A 22,104-nucleotide genomic window follows, 5' to 3' on the forward strand; every position below is an offset into this window, starting at 1 on the left:
TGTTTTAATGTATATGCACTGCTGCAACCTATTAATAGATTTTGTATAGAAGAAGAGAATTGTTTTTTTTTTTTTTTTTGAATGGCAGAATTAAGTATCTAAGTAAAAACAACTTTTGGATTATTAAAATAGCTTGGAAAGTTTTATTCAGCTAGTATACAGATGAGAAATACATCATAAATTTTACTTTTATTACGGTATCTTACGAATTTCCCAGGAGTTCTAGCGACAATAATTCTAAAAAATCAGTAAAAGTACATTAGAAAATGTAGTATATTTTTAGGTAATCTGATCCTCACTATGAATTGTATTGGAAATTTTACCAATTCCATTGATTTATAATTTCTCCAGTACCCATCTCCAATATCATTATTACATACTTTATACTCGTACCATATATGAAATACATTAATTTATTATTTCCTATTATTGTTTATTATTCTTAAAATAATTTATGCATTTGATTAAAAATAAGACAAACACACATGATGACACAAGGTACTAAATAATGTTTAATGAATGCCTTCTTTAATGGAGTATTAGTTATGAAATTTATATTTTAATTTAATTACAACACTATATATTAAGCTACTTTCTGACAAACCCACAAGACGTTTCAAACAAAACTGGTACAGAGATCTACCTTACTTGTTTAAAACATAAACATAATGTATATAATCCATTAAATTCACTGTAAAAGGTGACTCGACTGCGAATTTTCTTTCAAGCCATTTACAGTCGATTTTTATCTGCCTCTTGTCATCAAATTTACTTATCGTATATAATGTATAGATTGTAAATTCTCAATAAATGTTAAATTATAAAAAATAATTTATATGTATATTAAACTAGTTATCTACTATGTTTTAAAAAATAAGTATTAATTAAAAATATATTAGTAAGGTAGATTTATTCATTAAGATATTACAACTTCTAAAGATTATTCGAAAAATATTAAACCATCTTAAGTTATTTTATTGATTTATCTAAGCTGTCGACAACAACTTTCCCCGACGATGTTTATTTTTTCGTCTTTTCTCAGTCAACAATGATAATAATAATAAATATCCCGGAGGTAATCCACAAACGGTTTTTATGTAAGTACGTATCGTCTTGTTCAGCAGGTACATAATAAGAAAGATCTCCTCGTTCTATCTTTCCTGTTATACCTATACATAAAGTCGCTCACAGTATTAGCTTTCCGTCGGTTTTGGTGCATGCACAAGTAAACAAAGCGATTTGTCCTACAAAAATTTCGAGTAAACAAGGGGTTAAAACGTAACCAATTAATTCCAGATAAGTCTTAGCGTTAATATATATAATATTATATAGTATAATGTTATTAATGAGGTCATTTTTATGTTATAATAAATTAATACAATGCTACTTTTTAATTGTCAATAGCTATTTATTAACCATATGAAAGCTCTTATCAAGGCAATAATGTAATATTATATTATATAATGATATTATATACAAATAAACTTAAAATATTAATTCTATTGAACAATGTAAAATTAGTTTTAATGATTTATACGTCTTAATGTTTATTTAATTAAATTATTTACCGTCATTATTTTTATTTTTATTTTTTTGTAAAAAAAAAAAATACATTTAACAAATTGTATAAATAACTTAAAAAAAAAAAAAAATTAATTAAACAAGTCACTGTGTTATTGAAAATAATTGCTTAATTTATGTAAGATTGCAATTTAAATTAATTTAAAAAATATTTAAAAATATTTATATTCAAAAATGAATTATTAGTTAATCACGAATTTTCATTTTTAAATAATCTAGACAATAAACGGGGTTTGATTGATTTTTGTCAACAAACATCGTTAGCTGTAAAATAATTTTTTGCATATTCATAATATTCAATACAATGTATGTAAACAAATTGCTGAATAATAATGATTGTTTTAAAACGTTCGATGATGGATAGTAATTTTTAATATTTTAACGGTTCTTGAATAGTCCTTTTTTCATCATACAATTTAAATTTTTATATTATACAGCATAGCCTTAAATGTGTAATGGTTGGAGAAACATTAGTCATCAAATTTCATGCAGTATTCTAGTACACTCAGGGTTGTGCGCATTACAATAAACTAAAGGTTTTCCATGTATGCAATATATTATATGACATATAGGATGATTCACTATAAACATGTATATTCTCATATTTTACTTATATAATAAGTTTATTCAAAATATAATTTATGGAATTTTTAAATAAACTTAAAGACTGTTTTTGAAATTCTTGAGAATTTTTTATAATACTTAAAAAACGTGTCTTGTGGCAGTACAAATTTCTGTGTTTTTTTTTTTTTAATGAGAACTCTCCTATTTTACTCTAAAATATTTAGTAAATAAATATTTTAAGAAAGTTGATGTACCTAATTTAAAATTCGAGCGATTAGTTTTTTTGTTATTAAAGTTATCCTAATTAAGGATGATTTAAGCAATAATAATGAGTTTTAAAGACATGATAGCTATGATGGTTTAAACAATTTTAATTATCAAGATTAATCTATCAACATTTATAATTTTTAAAAGTAGTCTAAGTATAAGAAATAGTATAATTAATACTATTTATTTTTTTGTGAAAACATTTTTAAGGATTATTATCCTTATGACAATAATTTTAAAAACTGAAAAACTACTCGTTCAAATTTTTATTTTATACATAAATATTAAAAAAAAAAAAAAAATAATAAAAAAAAATATATATATATATAAATAAAAAAATATCCATTAATAGGGGAGATCTTATCTGAAAAACAAAAGTTTGTTTTTCTATAGGGCACTCCTTAAATAGTATAACAATAATTTCAAGAATTTTAAAATTTGGTTTTTAAATATATTTGAAAATTCTAAAAATCAAATGTTGAACATAATTATTGATGAAAAAAGGGATGAGTATGTTTGGTGAACCACCATATATATATATTATATAAATGTAATTATATTCTGGTAATATAATATAAAATATATATTTTCTAACGATTCTTTTTAAGAGAGTGTTTCATTAGTTGATATATAATTTTATACCTAAAGAAAACATATAAATTAAAAAAAAATGATGAAAATCCATTTGGTATTAAAACCCAAACAATATATCTGTACATACACATGTTTTTTTAAAGGATTTTGCATAGGCTTTTTTCTCTGTGATTTGTACATAACAAAAAAAAAAAAAAATATAAATATACATATTTTTTCACGGTCGGGTAAAAATAGTAGGGGTTGGTAAATATATATCCTATAATATGAAAGATATATTTTTTATACCAGAATATTCATAATATTATCGAACACTCTTATGTGGTTATGTTTTAACCTGATTCAGTTCAATTAAATTATAAAATCATATAAAATCAAATCAATCAAAGCATAAATTAAAAAAAAAAAAAAAGTAATGATAATCATTTTCATTTGAAACAAGAATATAATTTTGTATCTACTGCTGTTGAAAACCATTTTTTAATATTTTTAACACACAAATATAATTAGATCAGTAAATCTTATATTCAATTACATTTAAATTATGTAGGTACTCGTTAAATATATATAGAATTATAAATTAGTATATCAGTTTTCGATCCACTAAATATTTCTGTATTTAATTTGATCTGATATAATATAATATAATTAAATTATATTAGTTTAATAGTCGTTTCTAAGACATATATAAATAAAAAAATTAATGACAACATTAAAAACTGTTTGAATACTAAAACATTATATATACTCAAGAGATTCTAAAATGCTTATTTATATATTTTTTTATTGTAAGATTCTTATTTTTTTCCAACCAAAAAGGAATAAAATGTAAAAAAGAAAAGCATTTTACAGGTCCATAACAGAGGTAGCTATAAAAAAATAAATAACGATTTTGTATCTTGTTGTTTTTTTTTTTTAAATAGCGTTATCGACAAAAGTCCAAAAACTTCCCATTTACTTGCTGTTAAAAATATTGACAAGTGGCAGTTTAAATTATTACTCAAACAACTATAGAATATTAAATAAGAATATTATTATAACTTATTAATCAGGAAAACGACAGATGAATAAATTATAATTTATATTATAATATTTTTATATAATTTAAACTTTACACTAATTTATATAATATATAATGTAGGACATAGTTAATTATAATATAATTGTTTTAAAATGTATACAATAAAATATGTATAAATGTGTAACTAATATATAATATTAAAATTTTATTAATACCTAAGTATATTTAGGTACAGAATAGATAACGTAAAATGCTTATTGGGATTCAAACAAAGTTTTTTTTAATAAATGTTAAACATTATATTACTTTTTCAGCTATAATTGTATGTAATAATATATTAATATAGTAACATTGGTATAGAAATATTTTATGCATCTATGGATTATAATGAGCAAGCGGGTAGAATGGCAGATAATTACAACATTTTAATGTAGTTTTACGTGTTTAAACCTTTAGAAACGCATTATTCGCATAAATTTATTTCTACGATGTGAAAATCGATTATCTGTCGTGATGGAAATTTTAATATCCGGATTATACATGGAATTTCTCAAAATCAGCATAACCGTAAAACATGAATAATTTGTATTTAATATTATATTTTATTAACTATTACGTAAGTTTATAAAGTCTATAACATAACGCTTTTAGGATTACAATAATAATTTAACACTATTACAAATATTTGAGATGTATGTATAAATTATCCTATATTTATGATTCAAATTAATTTAATTAAAATATATTTTATACAAAGGATAATAATAAAAAATGATATAAAATAGAATACATAAAAAGATAATATCAGAAAATTCGGGTCAGACTTATAATAATAAATATTGATAATATTTAATTTATACCGGTACATTTTTTGACATGTAAAAATAAATTTAAAACCCTATGGTACTAATTTAATGTGAATTTAACCTATACTATTAGTATTACAATTTAGTAAGCACAAATACACTAAAAAAATAATAATATAATATATTAAAAAATACTATAGATAAAAGAATAAATTAATATTAAATTAATCAACTAGGCAGTATATTTAAGAACTTTTAATATTTAACTTTATACGCTTTAATATAACTTAATAATAAATGTAAATAATTTTTATTGCGATAAAAATTGTACTATTTCTATTTCTAAATTTTGATAAACCCTAAGTCCTTGGTTCACGTATACATTTGCATTCAGTGTCTTTTTGTGACACTTAATGACCTTTTACTTCGTTGTACTTGACCTTCGTTACTTAACAGGATTATACCGGAACTAAACTTTTAGGAATTGTTTTGTCGTATTTTATTTTATATTGGTTGTAACTCAACGATTGATAATTTAACTTAAATTATCATTATTCTCTAAGATATTCGCGGTATGTTAATTAATATCAGTAGTAAATTATTTAATATATTTTAAAAATAAATAAAAAATAAATATCAAAAAGGGAAGTGAATGTTTTGAAAAATATTTTAATTTTTTAATTCGGATTGTTTTAATATTTTAAAAATACAAGTGTATTAACAAAGAAAAAAATATTTAAGAAAACCAAAATGCATTTATAAGATATGACAAGTATAATCCGTAACTTAAAAAAAAAAAATAAAGTATAAAACTTATAAGTAATAAATAGAAATGGGCCCACTTGTAACTAATGTGTATATTATTAATTAAAATTATTGACAAAAAATCTAAATTGAACTGTTGCTTATTATTTTAAAAGATGTTTTCAATGTTTTCAATGCTACAAAAATATAATTAAAATTATCGTGAAGTAGTTTTTCTATTAGGATAATTAGCGAATTACTGATAAAATCGGAAAATAGTCTATACAAATTAGTGTTAAAATCTTCAATCTATAATTTATAAGTTTTATATTCCTTACATGATACTATAGTATCGGTAATCTGACATTAAACTATTATAAAAGTAAGCGTCAGCAAGAAATAATGTTTTATATGGTAATAAAGCTAAAGTGACACACGTAGAATGAAAATTCATCGTCGAGATTATTAACTTTGACTACGTTTATTTTTTATATAATTAGTTAATGATTAGTTTTCGATCTAATTAAGTCGAATAGTGGAATTCATTAAACAGACCTTTCTACTTGGTTATGCGTATGGGCGTTCTGTCTGTCGTGTAATTATTTTGTTTTTGTATAAGTGTGATTATATTTCACTGTATTTATTGTTTAATTTTCGTTCTTATTCAAAATAATATTTTTTGGCACCTGTAAATCTAAAATGTATAGAATATTATAAGACAAGTTTTTTTTGACATTTTTTCGGTTGTGGGTAATAAAATATAATTTTACTCACCTTAATAAAAAATCTAGGTTAAATCTTTAATGACGTTATTTTTCTTAGTTAAGTTCGTTATGTAAATATAAGAAGTTTAAGCAATCAAATTAGTTATAAACATGTAAAATAAGTTAAATCGTATTCAAACCCGATTATTACTTAATAATTATTTTGATCTGGTTTGGACGGTTTAGTTCGATGACGTATTAAAATCAAATGATTTAGTTTTACTTCGTGATCACGGTGGTTGTACAAATGATCAATGAATGGCTACCGACGTATTTATACGAGTATGTAGATGATTTAAGAATAAATTTATTGATTTAAATATATTGTGTATTAATAATATATTATAATAATATGACGATTGATATCGACACGATGTCCACAAGCCAATATTCGCATCAGGTATCTATCAGGCACGAATGAAATGTGAATAATATTGTAGATAACTAGTTATTGTCATTTGTCGGACGGTTAACTACTCGATTTTTATGCAGTACCATGATTGTTCAGTATACACTTACGCCTGTTTAAATTTTCGTCAACACCACGAATTATCTAATACGACTATATTATTGTTCTTGTTGTAGTATTCGTTTTCATCCGTTAGCATTAAGTATGACGTGTTGTAATAGTTACACATTTGGGCGCATAATATTGTCATGTACATTGGCGCTATGGACATCGCGCCGTTCTTTTGGAAGAATAATGTTGGATAGAATATGATATTGCTCGGTGATTTTTGCGTGCGAGTCATTGCAAATAAGTCCTATAATTGTGTGTACTGCGACACACTCTGAAACACACAAAAAATGAAATCTGTACTACGATATTCTAAAGCATGTAGCAAATAATAATTTTTTATTTTATATTACTACTATTTATTTTACATTATTTGTTATAAAAGTTTAATTAAAATATAGTGTGTAGTACAAAATGCAGAAAATTTCAGACCCTGACTGCAAATACGCATCGCGTTCATTGTCGTTTACTGATTTCTCCTGCACCCGATTCCGCTTGCGCGGGTGGCCTGCAGCACCGGAACTTCGCGGGGGTGTGGTTGACGCGTATTAGATGGGTTGTAACGATGACACAGTCGGTCGGACGGGGTTCGAATTAAGTACCCACACATTGAACCGTTGTTTCGGTTACCATTTCAGGCAAACTATTATGTAATACGATATATAATACTATACGTACTCATACAATATTACACACATTTTAAAATAATTAAACTAACATATTATCACGACGTGCATTTTATATTATAGTATATTATATAAAGGCAAAATTATTATAATAAGTAAGTAATCAAATTTTTTTTAACGCTGAAAATCATACGATCATGCGCCATATCGTCGTCATCGTGACGTTTTCCGGCCTGGCTTTTTTTTTTTTGTCACGTACATATTTTTTTTTAAATTTTAATATATTTGTTTTATCTTTCATGCTCAATTAGGTTTATTTATCGAACAAAATTTTCGAACTTCAAATGTAAACTCAAGTATTTGATATATTTCTTAAAAATGTTTTATGCATTATTAGATATTATATTGAATATGTAATATTTTAATTTAACCGTCTTGTTTATGTTTTGTTAACTGAACTTAAACAATCTGATTAAATTATAAATTATGTATAAGTTTCATCCTAATTATTGCTTTAAGAATATGATAAAATTATAATGCACGTAAAGAAATTAATCAAGTTAATTTTGTTAATACTTCATAAGTATCTAGTTAAGTTGATAATATAGTGATTAAACTAATCTTTTATTGAATCATTAGTGTATAATAGATATATGATTAATAATCCACTAAATAAAATGTGATTGTTCTAATAAATTATCTTGAATAGGTATAGTGTAAGGTATAAGGTGTTCTTAAAATGTGTATATTTAAAAAAAGTTTAACTTGATTAAATTATTTTCTTCAACTCTATGAATAAACTTAACTCGAAAATATGGAATAGTTAAGGAATTCGTTTAAGTCAAACAAATTGTCTTCAATCTTACAGAGTACATGATGTATTGTACTTGGAAGATGAAAATATTATTCATATTTTTAGAATTCTTAACATTCCCTAAAGTTCGTTCATAGTTGTGTGTACGTGTGTCAAGTGAATTTTTCAATCAAAATACGTGTCGCATGTGTCATAAATAATTTTTATTTTATAATTTTAAAAAGTCAGTAAAAAAATATCTACCCAGTATCCAGTTTTTATATTTTTGACATGTCATTTAATATCGGTACATTTTATATATTAAGCACCAATATATAAATATTGATGCTATTTTTTCATTTACATTATTTATGGTTATTCATAATATATAAAATATGGATTGTTAAATTTATTATAATGTTTTCCTGTTTCAGTGGAGACACAGATGGGGCGTTATGACAAAACTATCACCAGCTGCAGGTGAGTACATAGAGTTAGTTATTTTTATATTATGATTTATGAAACAAAAAAGCAGTGTGTAACTATATATTTTAATTAATAAGGATGAGTTTATCAACCAATTATCGTTCAACATGCAAATATTATAATGGAAATGCATTTCTGGTTTTTATATTATTCACTCAAAATGTTTGTTGATATTTACAACCATTGACGATTTCAACCTTTACTGCCGTTTTATACAGGAAAGGTTGAATGTTTGTTTTTTAAAGGGTCAAATATGTAATGTTGGCATTTAATAGGGTAGTATGTATATTTTTTGAAACGTATAGTATCATAAATAAAATTTGTTTAACGAGATACTATAATTATATTTATGGTAAATTATCTATCATTATTTTATAACGAAATTGAACTTAATTTTTGTTAAATAATATAATTAATGGTATGAAATTACATTTTAAAAACAATATGTGAACACCACATATTATAATGCGCGCTTCTATATTTTAAATAGGATCAAATCACTTTTATATAATAATTGTATTTAATTTTGTACATAATAATATTATAATATTCATTAATAAAAATCATTATTTAGTGCACAATTGCTCCAAAATCAAGAAGTCATTTATAATTTTAGGATTATAAATTATTATTCTTAATTTAATTATTTAACACTTATGCGTAACATATACACACTATAATCAAATAATTTTAATACCATTTTTTTTTTTTTTAATGTATATTAAGTATAAATAAAAATTAAAATCTACCGAATTTTCGAAAATAGTGAATACTCATTTTATTTTCGGCTTCACAGCCGAATTTTCGACTTACCCATAGTTACCAATTTATTCTGACCATAAAAATATCTCTAGTGTGTTGCAATTTCCTCTACCGTCAAGTCCAAAGTAAATAATGATCCCGTGTGTTAACGATTGGGCCAATGAAGTGAATAAGTATAGAGGGTGAAAACGAAAAAAAAAACAACACGCGAATACACCATTTCTATTTTATTTTTCTTATAAAAGTTCCCCTTAGACATCAATGGACCAACAATGTATTTCTCCTCCTCTTTCTACCAAAACATTTGATGGAATTGGGAAAATACGACTAAAAAAATCATATGATTCATTGGTTTAATGAGTGAACATAATTTATTAAAAATAAACATTTATGAGGTATTGACGAGGTACAAATAATGTTATAATGTTTAAATTTGTGTATATTTATAAAAAAAAATGATTATGTTAAAATTATAATTAATGAGTCAAAGGAGAGATATTTTGGTTTTTTTATGATAAATTCAAAACAAATATTAAAGAGGGGACGATGATATGTTAAAAATAATAAATTTACTACTATGTCGGTGCATTACAATGCACTGGGCGTCATTTATATCGCTTAGTTTTTCCGTAGGGGTCTTAACAATAATAACACGCGGGGCGAATCTGTACTAAAGTGCGGAAATTTGCATAATTACAACAATGCGTGTGTTTTGCATTCGGCGAGTGTCTCGTATTATTTAAATTAACAAATACACCGTCGCCAATGTTGGAAACATTCTTCAAATAGGCATCTTCCTTTCCTCCACATCGCTTTTATTGCGTACAGTTATATATTATTATATGTTGCGGTGATATTTACGTTTATAAAGACAAAAACCTTTTACTCGTATTTCGTGTACAGAACAAAAATAGAAAGAATGAAAGTAATAAGCATAAGCATTTTAAAATTAATATTATAATTAATACAAAAAAAGTGTTCAAATATTAATTTTATATCACGCCCAAAAATAATACTATAGTATAATATTTTTTATATTATTTCTTATATTATTATCAGTCAAGTTTGAGCGTGGATTGAACTTTTAGTGTGTCAACATATTTTTTGTTCAGTAGTTAAAAAAAACAAACTGTGAATTATAATTAAAATTTAATAAGAAATTAGTGAATTTATTTATTTTGAATCAAAATGTAGCGATTACAGAGATCGTTACATATTTCAACTACATTAAAACTAATGTGAAGAATGTGCCTCATAACAAAAGTCATAATTTATAAAACAATTAACCAGTAGAATTTTCAAATAAAATTAAAACGCAAGTTATAATATTTTACAAAAATAGTAAAAAATGTATATGGTATTATTGACTTATTTAATATATTTTGTTTTAGGTATTGTGCCATAATTAATATCATAGTTAGGTAATGTATTACATTGTAAATAACTATGGAGAACATTATACTATTCTGTTGTTTTTGTTAGATAAATTATATTTTCTGTATATTAAGCTAGAATGTTACAACAATATAACAAAGTTAAACACAATATTTTATGACTACTGCATGAATATACACGAAGTTTTTTGATAGTTATTTATTTTCTGTATTTATTATTATATGTAGAGTATATTTTTTACTCCGTTTCTTTATCACTCTATTGTTTATTTTGATTTAATATATTTTCTCGACATTCTTATGAATTTTAATTTTATTATGGTTTTAATGTTTGGTATGTCTTAAATTATATTCCACGTATACATTTTAAATTTAATCGTATATTTGTTTTACATAATTTGTTAATTTTCAACATAAGTGTTCGTCCATCAATTGAATAAGGCTCAATTCAATTATTAAAACTATATTATGCCCTTATTGATAAATATCACGATGTTATATTATACCTGAACTCAAGTGTTGCTAAATGTACTTACGTATAGGTAATTAAAAATATGAGCATCATTTAATTGTTGTCAGAAAATTAAGAACCTGAAAAAAGTAAAAATAATACAATCAACACTTCGTTGCGAGCGTGTGTGTATGACATATTTTCATTTATTTTTTGTAAATATTAAGCCGTTTATCATCTTTACGGCATGCTATTATATGGATACAATCGGACAGGTTCCCTCCGTAGTTTGTGAATTTAAACAAAACAGATTACGCCGTTAGTCCATTTTTTTTTATCGTTTTTCATTATTTTTGTTAGGCATATATAGTGCGAATGACTTCCTGCGTTCGTAGACTGTCGGACGTCGGTGGCGTCATACATCGACATCATTGTTTAGCTACATAGTAATCGCCACCACTGCCACCGTGGAAAGGCAAAACATTCTTTTTGCGAATGTTATTCGCACGACTGGTGATTTAATAATGTTTTTTATTCGTTTCGCGCTCCGAGGCCCAGTAGTTTGTCTGTCGCGCTCGTAGAACATCTAGCTGGGGAAATTGTGCCGGTGCCTCTGATTTCCATTTCCCCGCAGTGCCGTTCACTGTGTACGGTTCGTCGGAGTTCGTGCACAACTTTACTTTTACCGTTGTCCCATTACAGTTGAGTCGTTTGTCGTACGACAAATACTACGACGATATACTACTATATACAGTAGTCGCTGTCCGGCAATGAGCGCATTACGACTTAAGGGTACATAAATATACATATACAGGGTGGTTATTTTATTGTAAACCATGAATTGCCTGAAATTTCTTAGAATATACAAGTAGTTTTAATTTTAAAAAAAAAACCCGTTTAAGATAAAAAGGTTTATAATCATTTAAAGAAAAGAAATTGAAAATACCTCGGATTTTTCGAATTATATTATTGACTAAATCTCGTTCACCATCAATAATTTTTCCCTAGCCACGAAATTATTCTAAATTTAAAACGACAACTAGTTTTCTTTGAAAATTCACTCGTCAAATCGTCGTGCTAGAGTAGTAATATACCTATATAACATTCGCACGGAAAACAACTGTGCCAAATTTAAACGTAATTTAGTTATTTTCCAATGTTATCCATCGCACTTGCATTCATATGGGCCTACATTTATGTTTTCGCTCGTACTAGGACTTTCGAAAAAATAAGCTCTAGGACTGTAATGATCTAAGATATCGACTGGTTCACGATAAAAGAACCACCCCGTATGTGCAGGTACATAATATAGCGACGACGCAACCATTATATTATTATCTCCGGTGTGCCACGTGAACAATTTACCACGTCCCTAAACACCATTGCTGCCGTCGCGCGTACTGCCGAGCCTGCAGCGTGTTTTTGGATTAATAATAGGAAATTTAGTCGTTTGGGAGAAGCGCGCTATGGGCGATACGATCGTGTATAATGTTAATATAATAAATTATATACTATAATAATATTAATATCTCGAGATACGTGCCTCGGCCATAATGGACAGACGGAATTCGGAAACAGAACGTTTATTAGAACCATGTAGGTATACGACGTATAATATGCGCTTAAATGTAAAATAAACAGCGGTGTATTGGGTAGGGGGAGGGTATACAGCTCCCACTAACTTCTCTAGTTTTAGCGTATTCTCACTAAATGTATGATGATACGTGGGTATTATCATATGTGTACCCATTAGAATTTTCGATGACTTAAAATAAATAAACTACAATAATTAGTAATATTAAATTTCCATAAATTAGTTATAAGTCATAGATGTGCTATAGATATCAGGTGATAATCAAAATATATTTTTGAGACCCGAGCAAGCCACGAACAAAAACGTATCAGACAATTTATATTTGTTCTTTAAAAGTCACGTGTAATGTACAATTTTATGATTCAAGTTTTAGAAAAATACTACAATCAATATTTAAAAAATGACCTTTCTCGAGTACTTATAACTACTTGTATCAATCTAATTTATATGAAACATACTTAGCGATAGCCGGATTAACTGTTCAGTTCACATAACATTATACGCTGTCGAATCACATTCGGTATAACGATATACGTAATATGTTTTTATTATTACTATTTAGTACATAACGCTGGTCGGCAGATTTGGCCGGCGGCGGATGACGGACAAAGTGCATTAAACGTCGTCATTGGCGTTATTGCGACGTGTAAAACGGTTCGAACGACCAATTTATCGATTAAATTTCGCACACACACACATCACACATTATACAGCATCGCTGCCGTTTGTGTTTTTCCTTCTTTTAGTCCGTTTTTGGTGATAAAAAAAAAAAAAAAAAAACAGAAGAATTCAAAACAACGTTTCAAGGGATGTACGTATATAGTGGTCGGTATTTGCCCAGAGCTGCTGATGGAGTTTAGCGATTGTCCGCGTCATATGGTCTCACAACTGCGTTGTATATTCTATTATATGTATGTGTGTGTGTGTGTGTGTGTGTGAGTGGATAAATGTTTGCTGTACGTTCGGTCGCCCAACGCCCTGCCGCGCGCGCGATCGTGCACTGTTTAAACAGACGACTATAATAATATATATATATATATATGCTGTGTCGATATTTTTTGCGCCGCCCGGCCGCCGCGGAATTATTTTCCGATTGTTTACCGGCCGTGTTCGGCGTGGAATTACGGATATACCATACTAACAGTATTGTATATCGGTGTATAATAATATATAGCGTAGGTAACATTGGTATAATCCGTACACTATTGCAGCCCAATACCTACGGTCGGTATAGACACAGTGAACGCGTATATATTTCACCGCCACGGCGTATCTGTGGCTATAAAAACGACTGTATATATATATATATATATAATTATTATTATACGGTCTTGCCGCACAGAACCGTTTATTATTGTCGTAGTAGGTCTATTCCGCTGTTAACGCGTATACCCACCTATTACCATTAATTATTTATTATTTCGTGATCTCGTTTTGAATTTCAATCACGGTTTTTATGTACGGGCACGATAATTGTAATTGCCCTTGTGCTGTGAAAATAAGATGCGATTTTCAAGTTATTGCGTGTACGCGACTCGTGTCTCCGTAATATGGATCGTTCAGCTTTGCTGGTAGCAATATGATGTATGTAATAACAGAGATATTATTAAACACGATCATTTTATCGACGAACGAGTAATAACAACCGATGTGATGTTTTATGAATCATCCAGACATTACTGAAATTTAAATTATTTTTATTGTGTTGATGTAACCGACTAACTGTGTTTGTTTGACTTAAATATATAATACGTATTTTGCTACTACGCCCGCGGAAAAATAGACGTGACAAGTGGTTTTAGACTTAATGCAAAACTTTTTTAACTTAAAAAACTTTTCTTAGTAAATTAAATATTTTTAAATTATTTCTATATAACATTTAGTTGTTTAAAACAAAATTAATTTATTTTTAAAGAAAAATAAATTAATATTTTAATTTAAAAACGATTAATTTTTTTTTTTTTTTTATAGATTTTTATGAATTATAATTAGTATAATAATTATAGTCTATAGACATTTTTATTGCAATTTTATAATTTTATTATAGTCATTAAAAAGTGGTCATATTTATTTATTTTTTTATTATTGTACTCCTATGTATTCATTATATTTCTGAAGTTATGAATACTTTAAAGGTAATATTAATGGTGTATCCCTTTTTCTGTTAAAATTATCTATATACGAATACGCATAAAACAGGGCGCGAATAACAACTATAACGAACCGTCCAAAAAATGGATTGTATGAAGTAGTTATCAGTAATTATGATTTAACGCTATTTAAGAAAAGGTGAATAGAATTTGAACCTATTTGGTTTGTTGCATAATAAATTAATAAGCAAAAAGGGTGTGGGAATGATTACCTACTACGCATGACTAATCAGGCGGAAAAAGTTATAGGGAATCCTTGCCCGATAAAAGGTAGTTTTTATGTGTCCCCTTTTAGTTCTCTTTTGATATAAAGCCATCTATCTGGAATTATAGTGGACACTTTTTTTTTTGGACTCTGTCCTTTTTCTCTGATGTGTTTAATAAATTACTGCAGATTGGATTGCTCGACCTCACTGAATACTTAATGTAATGTACAATTGTCTCTCAATTCTTTATATAGATAACGTACCTACCAAAATGTTCATTTTAGATTCTATTTCTTTCTCTTCGCGTTAATATTTTTATTTATTTATCAGAATTGTGTAATGTATCTACACGTTTGGTATTTTATTTCATTCCATAAATTAAAGTATATGATTCAAAATATCCTTACAACAGTAACTCCCCATGTTAAAAAGTGTATTGAATTTTTTTTTTAAAAATATTTTGTGTTGGATCCTGTGATGAAATTGAATTTTTTTTGTATAGATTGTACATAATATATTAACATTTTATTCAATTATTATATATTTATATTATATTATTGGGAATTTTTATTTTTAAATAGTGTATTAATAATATCCAAATTACGACTAACAGTAAATGAAGTATATATTATCTAGCAATAATTTACATACAATACTGAAATATTATTTATATTATTTGAACTTTATTTTATATTATAAAATATCTACGATATATCCAATAACATTTTAGGAATGACGAAGAAGCTATAGGTTTAAAACATTTTGGTTCATGTTTTCTAAATTAACTATTTATAATTAAATACATTTGTGATCTTAAATGATATACTGCGATTATCGGATGTTCAAGTGTATTTAAGTATGAACCGCCTTAGTAAAATTTTTTGTTTCGAATTTATTTTATAAGTTATAAGTATAATACCTATAGTTTTTTATAAACTACAATAATTATATAACTAATATGATACCACACGTGTTTATCTACATACGTATGTTAATAGGGTACTGGTTTATTATTTGCCCATCTGAGCGTGTGAAAATGTTATCCTCACCATTATTATAATCAATATATCGCGTTAATGATCTAATAATTCAATAAACCTCGATAAAAACATTATATTACTCTAAGTAATTTATTCGTATGGGTTATCAAATGACCAAAATCTAAATTTGTTTTAGACCAGGATTCATATTTTTTTCTGTCAAATAGATACCTAATGGTAATTTTTGATAACATATATTAAAACATATCGAGGAACAATAAAAGCTAAATTATGAAGATCTATTTCATATAGTTTAAGTAGACATAACAGAATTTCGGCCTTCATCTTTATTTAATTTGGTTTGCAAAATAATAATAATCATTATAATACAAATTGATAGATTATATTAATACATTATTATATCTATTTTTCAAAAATATATTATTATTATTACTTATATTTATAATTTTTGGAAGTATTTAATAATAAAATAAATTATTACCACTTATTGTGGACGGCGAGGTGATGAAATTTGCTTGCACCCGTGTGATAATAAATCAGTATACCGTTAATAGATTATTCAACACGAGAACAGCTTATATATATATATATATACTTATTATCCGAAAACGTATATTATGGCTATTCTAGCTCTTTTTTAATGCATAGTGTAGCACATTATTCTATAGGTACTTATTTGTAGACGGTGAAAAAAGGTTTGATTAAAAATCGACGTGAATTTATTGGATGGCGACAAGATGGACGCGGAGAAAACGGACAATGATGGTTGTAAATAACGTGGGCTACAGGTTATTGAAAATATCGAGGTTACAAGCAAGCACTGAGTAGGTACACCATACAATGACATGGACCACGTTTACCATCATTTGTAAAACTTCATTTCAGAATATGATTGTATTTAAATATAAATAGATGTATACTTCAATAATTATTATTTAATGAAACCGGGATACCACTGCATGTTTTCGTGTTGAGTTACGCATATTAAATTCGTAGACAACGTGTTTTCGACATTTTGTTACCCACATATTAAATGTATCGAATAAGATATAACACAGTATAGTCAATATCTGATTCAATATTGTTACAGCACGCTACCGTAAATCACAAGTTTCTAAAAATAATAATGACAAAAATAAATAATAAACGTTGATTTTTGAAATTTTTACTGACTGCTTATTTTATCATTCTCTACTTATGGTATAATTTTTTTTTTTTTATAGAGATCGATATAAAAATGATTCACTGGGTAATTTTTTTTTAATTTAATACTAGATTCCAAATAAATAGTTTTTATATCTGTATAAAATTATTAAAATTAATGATTTATTTTATATGTACTTTATGTTCAAATTTTTACAAAAATTTTACACCTATAACAGTGACCTACTAGAAAACTAATGTTTAACTCAGTAGTAGGTTTAGAAAATCCAAGGGATTCCTCGGTAAAATATTCACAAAACGTGTTGTATGACGATTTTTAGTATAATTATTTGTTAAATATTTAGCACACAAAATATGTGCATTGTATATTTAATCAACAAACTAACAGAATAAAATTATAAATATCAAGTATTATCGTGTATTATAATAGGTTTATATATTAACCGGTAACACTTATTCGCATTTTGGTGTAATGTAACTTGTGATGCGTGAGTGTACAGCTGATAAAAATTTTGTCAGACCTGACAATCGTTAATAGATGTGAAAGTGTGTTCGTCACACAGTCATGGGTTTCAAATAACCCCAAAATACTACCGCAAAAATAAATTATTTATCGTAATACATTTTTTTTTTTTTATTTAAAATTATTTCTTATATATTTAATTTTATTCATCGATATCTTATAAAGGGAGGTAGACATCACGCAAACTCGTCGTTAAACCATTACTGTAATATATATAATATGTATATATATATATATATATATATATATATAAAAAACAGTTTTGATTCGATAAACTTTCAATAACAGCAGCTTTTAGACGGCCGCCAGTTACGAACACGCTCACTCGTCTTTTGTCAGCCTACCGCTTCCACCTCCACTGTGGGCCGTCGGCATTTATTTACACACGTGGTATATATCTATATACATGCATTATATAAAATGCCAACGAAACGGTCGACGTGGAAAAGCCGGGACGATATCGTCATCAATCACTGACACATGCCATTTCCAAACATCATCAAGGTTTCCACCACACGCTCTACTAACACAGACGCAGGCGCATATACACTAGTATACTCACACACGCTCACACACATACGCTAATAAATGTATACTATACAATATAATAACGCCGACATCCATTATTATAATAATATGTATTTTTGACGATATGCACTTTTGAGAGCTGTTAGACTTTGGAGGTGGTTTGTAGGTATTCGTCCATCATTCATATTCGCTCCGCTGTGGAACTGAGTTAAGATTAATTCGAGATACATTGTAAAGGTATTTTGTTTTCCTAATGTATAATATGATATATATATATAACTTAGTGATATACAATACACATTACATATTATAGAAAACCCCATATAGGTACAGGAAAACTGTTGTCTATTCAATTGCACATATTTGAGTACCTATAAATTCCTTGTTTAATGCTTTTGTTTTACATATAGACTTAAACAAAAATAGTTTCCCTCTTGCTTTATTATTTTCCATCTATTATGTATGCATACAGTACATTATATTTAGTATAAAATAGACAGAATATACTCATTTACTTTTGCACGGGACGGAGAAGAATTTAAAAAACGGCCCGTCACTGATATTTAAAAAATATGTATAGGTACTTCGTTTTGTTTCACTTTAGTATTTATTTATTTACTTCGTCAAAAGTTTTGTTTTCGTACAAGTGTGCAATATATTTTTAGATATGAATATGAAATATGTTTAATATATAGTATATATGCATAATATGTCGAATAAAATTCGGGGATTTTTAAATATGATTTTAATAGTTGAAAAACTATTGTCATTTAAATAAGTCTTCTTTCATTTTCTAATAGAAAAAAAAAAGAATATTAAAAGTACATTCAAATTTTATATACGTACATAGATATGTTACAGTAATAGTATATACAATAATTATTCCTTAAGATATTATTTTTAATAATTTGAATATTTCATTTTATTATTTTTATTAAAAATGTATACATCAACAAATACAATCTATAGAGTATTATCTTTTGCAATTATACTATTCCAAAAAGCTATTGTGTTCCTCAATGTTAAAATTAATTTAAAAATATGAGTTGTATTTGGTAATTATAAATATAATTGATGTAATTGGTATCATGTTATTTATGATTTTAGATTTTTTTTTAAATTTTTGTTTAAAAATGGGATCAGCTTTTTAACTGATTTGAGGTAAGGTAATGTACGTTACACGCTTTCAAGTGTTATCAACCAAAAGGGAAGTTGTTAAAGTTTTTGGGTTATCCGCTTAACAAGTCCATTTATGTCTGTCGGTGTAAAGGAATGGTAGGTGAGCTCGTTAAGACAATGACGGACGAGCATTTCGTCAAGAATTTATTTCCTAGCTGAGAGACAGTTTTTGAGGCTAATTCTGTACGCCTGTTATCCCCTTATATCTCGCATCACTCGGTAATACAGTTAATAACATTGTATAATACTGTTTCTACTGATAACTAAAACGATTTATCAGCACAATGACCATAGCTGATTCTAGCACATGAATTTTTGTTATTTTTTCTGGTTTTTATATCCCGTGTTTAACTTCCGATGCATACTTTACGGCTCGTTAATGCAAAATTCACTGAATTTCCTGAGTCACGCATCAATTGTTTGACCGGATACACATCATTCATATGCGCCTCAAAATCCTTTTATATCCAAAGTTTCACCGGAATGACATCACGATTGCTAGGAACCAATAAATTATAAACGGCCATGTTCGCACTATTGTAAAGTTGTTTTGAGGGTAGATTTTATGATCGAACTTGGTTTTACTGTACTCCGTAGGAATATTATATGAGTTATTATTTATATCATTCGGTATGTCAAACTTAGTGTACGTATGGTGTCGAAATTAATTTAACAACGTGTACAAACTTTTTAACCACTTTTGAAATTTATTAAACTGCAGATAATCTTGAGAATGATTTGAAGTAAAAGTTTCAAACTATAATATATCAAATATAAATATAAATAAGTTTTTTTTGTAATTTATTAAATTGTTATTGAAATATTAATACTATTAATATCTCGTCATTTTTAATTGACGTTCATTAGGAGTAAGAAAACTAGGATGTGCGTAGTTCAAATGTTTCAATTTATCATAATATTTTACTTTAATTTATATAGCTCAAGTGCGTTCCTAATAGTTCTACCGATATTTTTGCTAACATCCGGTTACCTGAATAATTCTAAATTATATTGATATTATTTTAATATGCGTTCGAGAGATATTGATAATTTTTTTGACAGTAATTTGAGTAATATTTTGAACCATTTGTATGTAGAACAGAATTTTACAATTACTGAAATTGTAAATGTTAATAAAAATCACTTTGGTGGTGTAAATCAGGGGCTAAATAATATAATTTTTATTTTTATATTGGAATGAAATTAGCTTATAAAAATTTTACGGGCATAATAAAAATACTATAAGGATATTTTGAGATGTATTAAGATCTTTAGTGGTATTTAAAATTTGATTCCAGTCATGGGTGTGTAAAGGTTTGTTGGTCGTATGACTAATTGCTTTTTATTCCATAAATACAAATGATAAAAAAAATGGTTCAATAGAAAGGCATTTGAAAATTAAATTCTAATTTATAAAACAATTTTGTTCATATATCACGTAATAGTTTATTCAATATTATATTATCTATTATGAAGTGCAGCATTAACGAATTGAGAAATTTTAGTCTTTTTAACTTGACAATGTTGTATTAATTATCTTGATGAGCGGAATAATATTTACCAATTAAGATACTTTTTTTTTTACTTAACAATAATAATACATTATTAATACTAAATAAATTATATTTATATTATAATACTATTTCATATTAAATTATAATATTATATTAGACTAGAATAGATATTAAGAATAATTTTATTCTTATCGTATATGCTACTATTTTGCCTACATAGTACGCCGTGATCATTTTTTTAAAAATAATTTATAATTTATCTTAAAAGAATAATATTATACTAATAAAAATAAAATATATTTTCATTTCTATTTTTTTTTTTATAAATAATTTGAAATTATTTATTTATTTATTCTTGTTTTTGTGTTTGATTATTTTAAAACTGCTACAATCAGTTATGTATATCTACATATTTTATAATTTCTAGATACTATTGAATAAAATATTTATATAATGTAAATAAATTATTGATTATTTCATTATAAAAATACTTTAGAACATAATTTTATTAGCTAATTTGTAAATTTTCATTTGTATTTATTTTTTTTAGTTATAAATATAATTATATTATGATGCGTATGAAATGCAATGATATCTTGTATGTTACGTAATATACATACATGAAAATGTTTCTGTAATATATTCTGATTATTTCTTATTTACGATTTTTAGTAATTAACGATAAATATTGTTTAAAAAATATTTTATATGTATCTATATTTTATTATGAATGCATAACAAAGATTATTTATACTGGAGGATTAATGTGAATTTCTTATATTTTTAGTATTTAATTCTAATTTTTACACATTAAAATCAAATATAAATTTTTAGAGTTTTATCAGTAACTTTTTTAAAATAGCACCAATAATTTA

General features: G+C 26.2%; 1 pseudogene; it reads left to right on the forward strand.

Moving 5' to 3' along the window:
- LOC112600504 overlaps positions 1 to 22,104 on the forward strand; it is a 225,553-nt pseudogene that overhangs the window by 2,120 nt on the left and 201,329 nt on the right.

Source organism: Melanaphis sacchari, unplaced genomic scaffold, assembly GCF_002803265.2.
Source record: "Melanaphis sacchari strain LSU unplaced genomic scaffold, SCAv2.0 Contig65_pilon_pilon, whole genome shotgun sequence".
Taxonomy (NCBI): Eukaryota; Metazoa; Arthropoda; class Insecta; order Hemiptera; family Aphididae; genus Melanaphis; species Melanaphis sacchari.